Here is a 6,590-nt window from a genome sequence, read left to right as displayed (position 1 = left end):
ATTCCATGGTGGGGGCAGTTCCTTAATAACTCCTTAAAGCGCTTTAAAGCATCATACAAAGACTCTCTGTTATTCTGATGAAAATTATTAATTTTACCGCTCAACTTTGTAGCCTTTCCTTGATGGAAAAACTTGGCAAGGAACTTTTGTGCTAGCTTCTCCCTTGTATTAATCGAGTTGTCTTGAAGCAAAATTAACCAAATCTTTGTTCGGTCTCTTAGGAAAAATTGAAACAATCGGAGTCTGATTGCATCATCTGTCACCCCAATTATCTTTAAGGTATCACACAATTCCAGAAAATTAGTTTTATGGAGATTAGGATCTTCTATAGGAAAACCCCCAAACTTAACATAATTCTACACCATTGTCAAAGGTGTTGGAAGCAACGACTGTAGTTCTAATGCAAGATTGCACTCCTGAGACAGTAGGGAGAACATAGTCCTTCAAAATTCTTTCCCCTAATTTCCTAGATTCAAAACCATAGTATTTTTATCTTCCAACCTTTTCTTCTTACGGTTCTCCTAACAAGTCTTCTCAACCTCAGGATCAATAGACACTAGTACTGCAGCACCTAGTTTTTTTGCTGAATAGTACTGCAGCATCTTGACGTCGCATAAACTGAACTTGTTCCTGAAATAAGAAAATTGAGCAACGAACCAGGTTAAAAAAAATTCTTGAAGGAAAATCAATTTAGAATAAAAATTAACTATACTGATATTAATAATACAGTCCCCGACAACGATGCCAAAAAATTGTTGCTAAAAAACAAATACGCAATCGTTAAACAAGTAATATAGTGAAAAATAGAGTGTCAAACCCACGATGACTATTAGTAAGTACCAAAAATTAACTATTATTTCCAATTGGTCTTATGAAAATCAAGTTGCATAAAGTAATTACCTAAAGTAAAATGCAATTAACTTCAAGAAGCTAGAAAAACTCAAGAACATATTAAAGAAAAATTCAATGGATTAAATTTAGGGCAATTAATTTCATCAACTTTCCACTCTATTCTTCTCTAACACAATTTCTAGAATCCCTATCTCTATTGTGAAAGCGGATTAAGAATTGCAAATTATATTCTTATTATGATACATAACTCTCTACTACATGTAAACTTCCTTCATCTCTGTGGTAAATTAAACATAGAGTAGGCATTAAGCGAAAAAATCCCTAACCTACACAAACCATACAGGTACTCTTGTCCAATATCACAATTTGTGATTATTAAAGTATAGCATAATTAACCCTCACTTTTTAGATTTTAGGTTGAAATCATGTAAATAGTGTAACTGGAGGCCGATCAATCACAAGCATTAAACAAGAATAGAATAAATAACAATATTGAAAGGAAATTGCATTAGATAATCATACAGTTTCAAGAAGAATCCACTAACACCCTAATAGAAAAATTAGTTCACTCTACACAAAAAGAAATCCATATAATTAAGTTTAAACATCACTATTGGATAAATTAAGAAGAAGAAGTGAAGAAAACAATGGTTGAATATTGATTCTTAAATTGTTAGCCTCCACAAAGTGTAACTTTCAGTATTCTAAGGTTCCACTATCCATAAATTCAGAATACATGTGGTCTATATAGAGTCCCAAAATGTTCTGTACAAAATCTTGCTTCTGCCCTCGCTAAAACACACTTTCTTTACATCCACGGAATAGAGCGTTGCGACTCAAGAAGTAAGCATCGCGACTCTACTTCAAATGGGAAATTTGGGATTCTCTCTGACGTCACTAGGTGCCGTGGCTCATTTGGTCGAGCACTGCGACTCTTGTGCCCCCAAGAAATTGCCCCTTTCTGTTTACGATGACGCAGTGTGTCAAAATCAATTTGTGCCAAACTTACATTTTCAAGCTCAGGAACCTACTCAATCGCTAAGATTTCTCCATTAGAGATTTCTTAACCGCATTTAATTCAATATGGACACTTTGCACTAAAAATTGCAAGATTTCTGCACAATCTACTCCATTCCTTTAGTTCGAACATAATCCTGAAATCATTATCAAAAGCTAGCGTAATACTGCACAAAACACAACTTAAAAGAATTAAAGACTCCCTAAAACACTCTAAATCACTACAAAAAATAACCTAACACAGTGCATTCAAAAAATTAATCCGGCCACAACTGCTCCATATACGTAAGAATCATAAGGTCACAAAAAAATATAAAATTGAAATTTAATAAATTATATTCTGGAAAGGAGATTTATATATACGTTAAAAAATAAGATTTGTATATGAAAAAATATTATTTTTGACTGTTTGTTTTACAAAATTGAAGAAATAAGGGGAATAAAAATATTTAATTACATATCTATATTTATGTGAAATGACTAAAATATCCAGTTTTAAATTTTAATTCTATTTATAAAATTTGACTTTTAATAAGTGCACCACACTTATTCAAATTTAATATAATTATAAATTAAAAATAAATTAAGCATATTTAATTCCTAAAAACCATCAACAACACAGTATTAAAATTTTATTGATGAAAAAAACATCTAATTCAAAAGTAAGTTTGTAATTTTTTTTATGTAAATTCTTTCTTTTGATTTTGAAGTGTGTATAGTATATAATAAGTGTGTATTTAAAAAAACATCTTATTTTTCATTTTTACATTTTTTTTATTGTTTTTTTATACCGTTAGTTTTTATTCCTTACATACAATGTCAAAAGAGGATGACAAAGGCTCCGGAGGCCAATACATCCTCACAACCATTATAAAATAAAAAGGAGTGGCCAAAGCCCAAAAGGCTAACACACCCTTAATAAAGACAATCAGCCACACAAAAGTTGTCACCAAAATGAGAGAAATTGTGTAAGTTCCTTACAAAAGATGAACTTATGAAAAAGTTCTCCAAAAAAAAGGGATTCACAAAATTTCTCACAAAAAAGAAACAAAAGACCTCACAAAAGGCCTGAAAAACCTCACAGGTAATATAAGATGAACGAAAATAAAACAAAATAGAAAGTCTAAATAATAGCATGAGGCATTGAAACATGTAGGAACATTCAATCCGCTCTTGGGCCACCACGCCTAGGAGGGGACGACTTCTTGTTGGCAACCCATTCAGTACCAAGCTGGACCGCGTCTTCTCCAAAGTGAGAGAAATCAAAGTTGGGGTCAACGTTCCACACAAAAAAAAGAAGAAGATTATCTATGCCCTCATCCTCAATCTTTACATGAGCAGCCTCCAGCGAACCAACCTTTACCTCCTACCAAGCAGTTGTGGACTTCTTAAAGTCCCATACTGAAGAAAAAAATGGGCTTCTCAAAGTCCTGTGAGAAAGAATGAAGTTGACTTCTCAAAGTCCCATGCCAAAGAAAATAGGACTTCTTAAAGTCCCATACTGAAAAAAAAAAGTGGGCTTCTCAAAGTTCTGTGATAAAGAAGAAGTGGGCTTCTCAAAGTCTCACACAAAATATAATAGGACTTCTCAAATTCCAATACCAAAGAGAGAAAGGAAATGGGTCTAACGCTTCCCTTATACATGGTTCACAAGAAGTGCACTGCAAGAGAACTCTATGTGAGAGATACACAACGTGAGACCTCTATGCAAGGGGCTTAAGCAAAGGGTCTACATGATAACATGAGAGGCCACATTTCTAAAAGTCATTGTACCCTGCCATTACCTCAATACACTCCTAAAGGTCATGCTGCAAGACTTACCTCAAAGGGTCATTGTGTGAGGCCACACCTCGAGAGCACACCTTTCGAGACAATTAGACAAGACAAACCTCGAGAACCTACCTAGGGAGAGAATTATAAGGGTGTCCACATCGAAAGGCTTATTATATGTGTGCTGTCTCAAGACCATCTCTCACCACACTACCATGTGTAACCCTTGTACACATCCGCATAATTGTTCGGCGGATAAGACCACAAAGTTCAACGTGTACAAAGCTTACTCTCTAAGAGAAGAAAGTCCATCACTTTACCATACTTTGCGCACCATGTTGGAAAGCTTGCTATCAAGTATATGTCTAGAAGACCAAGGGAAGCCTGTAGGTGCGAGGTACACTAACATGCTTCTCATATAACGAAAAGGGTAGCAACCTTGAATCAGATCATCTTAATGTCTAGAGATAAGTGCATTCTTTTCTTCAATATCCTAAAAGGGAACAAAGAAGGTAAAGGAGCCTTCACCAAGTTAGAGGAACACTTTGGGTAATTACCCCTTTAAACCAAGACAGAATAAAGGAAATTTTTTACCTCTACTCGTTTGTTTCCGAATATGACATAAATGCAACACTGGTGAGAGGGAAAAAGAAACACCAATAACTATTTTACTATGTTAGCAAGCTCCTAGTAGACGCTGAGTCCCACTACCCTGAAATGGAGAAGTTGGTTATTGCACTCATAATAGCCTTGCAAAAATTGAGGCCCTACTTCCATGCCCACTGCATCAAAGTACTTAGTAGTTACCCCTACAGAACGTCCTCCATAAGCCCGTAACTTAAGGAAGATTGTCAAAATGAATTATGGAGTTTGGCCAGTTCAACATCACCCACACTCAATCGGTATTAAGCGATGCACAAGACCTGGTGGACATCATGGACAAAATGACCTACTACGTTGAAGGTGAAGAAGAAGTCCACGAGATGGAAAGACCACAAGAAAGGGAAAAGGGAAATCAAACCACAAGATCCCTTAAAAATCAAAGCATAAGAAAGAGTTTTTAAAATGCACTTCATCCCGAAACAAGGAGAAATAAATGCTTGTATGAGGAATTGTCCTAGGAGAGCTAAGGAGAGCTCCATAACCACACCCAAGTACTTTCCAAGTATGAAAACTAAGCTTTGGATAACGAGGTATTTTCGAGCCCTCCTAACTTTTGGGTTAATCTTGGCATGACTAGTGAAGAATGAAAGCCAAGGGATCAACTCCAAATATTGATTTGCTCTCATTCAACCTCAATGGAGTCACTAGGATCACCACCTATGAATTGTGCTTCTTTACACTAAACTAGGGAAACACACTTATACCATATATTTCCTAAATAGTGAATAAAAGTCTACAAGAACACCTAAAGGCCTCCTTATAGACTCCGGGGCAAGTGTAAATGCATAAAAATTCACCAAGGCAAAGGTTGGAATGCAACCTAAGGGTCATGAAGCCTCACCTCACAAGCGAGGCCTCTGCCTCGCAAACCTAGGCCTCAGGGTCTAGAATTAGTGGCCTCCATGTCACTCGAGGGAAATATGAGGTGTGGACGATGGAGAATGGTAAGAGATGCCAAACACAGAACCAACAGCGAAGAGGAGTCCAAAGAGATAGGAAAAGCCTCGAAGATCAAACTCGCACCTCCATAGAGCTTGGGGCTCAAGAACAAGCCTCCCTAGAGCTTGGGGGTGAGGAAAAGCCTCCCCAGATCTTGGGGGCGAGCTCAAGCCTCCCTAGAGCTTATGGGGAAAGGTCAAGCCTCCATGAAGTTTATTGTCTACTAAGAAGCTAATGTAATCATGGAGAAATGAAAAGAGAAGCCAAACAAGATGCTAATGTGAAAAAGGTGCTTTGAGAAGATGGGCAAGACATGAAGACCAAGCCCACACCTACCAGGACCCCAGGGGCGAGCTCAGTGGGTGAGCTCTTCCAGGGGGGCGACCTGGGGGACAAGCTCAGCAAGGGGCGTCCTAGAAGGGGGGCGACCCCAGCAAGTGGGTGTGCTCAATGTCCCCCCAAAGCCCAAACATCAGTTTGACCCTACCCATGACCATGGAACACATGTAAGAGTCCCTAGAAGTTAAGAAGATTATTCAAATGGGCTCAACAACCTGAAGCCTTATAGCCTGAAGGCATAGTCCCTTCCCAGCCTTAAGTAATAAATGCCTTAAACTCAAGTTCTAAATGGCTTATCAAGACACAGACAAAGAGGAGGTATGAAAAAGAGTAGTGGTCGTACTACGAACTAGACACGACCATTAGAAGAGTAGTGGTCGTACTAAGTCAGAAGAGTAGTGGTCGTACTAAGTCAAAAGAGTAGTGGTCGTACATAGTACTAGAAGGAGGAGCACCTCCTCCCACGCCTTCGAAAAATGTTAGGCTTGACAGGCCTGAAGCCCAATACCACTCACACCTGCTCCAAGATCCTCTGAGATCCCCCATCGTAGTACCTCCTCTTTGTCCCCTTGGGACTGTTTTTGTACTAAGAGCCATTAGAGTTCCCCTATAAGTAGGGCCTTCCCTAACCATTGCAGGGCCTCAAAAAAATTCATTTGTAAGCTGAGACTTCAAAGAAATACAAACATTTTATCTCCATTTTTACTCTACAATGTTACTCCAAGTTCTTTTATGTTCTTCATTTTCTCATAACCTTATAAGCTTTCCGACTCAACTACATTGACGATTTTTCATCGTCAACACTTAATTCAAGTTTCAGGATGCTACATAAACATTTTTTTCTTAAAATAATGGGCTTAGTTTAAGAGTATTATTAGATCTCCATGGTAGATTTAACAAGGTTGGTATCTTAATGGGGTCTCGCTGAGCTTAGATTCACCCCCTACGAATGGTGTTCATTAAGCATTTAACATGGTTAAATTTTGTTAGATAGATAATTATAGATCTAA

At 37.6% G+C, this 6,590-nt stretch overlaps 1 non-coding gene across 1 annotated transcript; it reads left to right on the top strand.

Moving 5' to 3' along the window:
* On the top strand, positions 1–107 carry LOC133820178 (small nucleolar RNA R71). The gene has a single exon (XR_009886607.1). It is a non-coding gene; the product is annotated as a small nucleolar RNA R71 (small nucleolar RNA).
* The last annotated feature ends 6,483 nt before the right edge of the window (positions 108–6,590 follow it).

Source organism: Humulus lupulus, chromosome 2, assembly GCF_963169125.1.
Source record: "Humulus lupulus chromosome 2, drHumLupu1.1, whole genome shotgun sequence".
Classification (NCBI taxonomy): Eukaryota; Viridiplantae; Streptophyta; class Magnoliopsida; order Rosales; family Cannabaceae; genus Humulus; species Humulus lupulus.
Note: the sequence above shows the minus strand (reverse complement) of the source record. Positions and strands in the feature narration are given on the sequence as shown.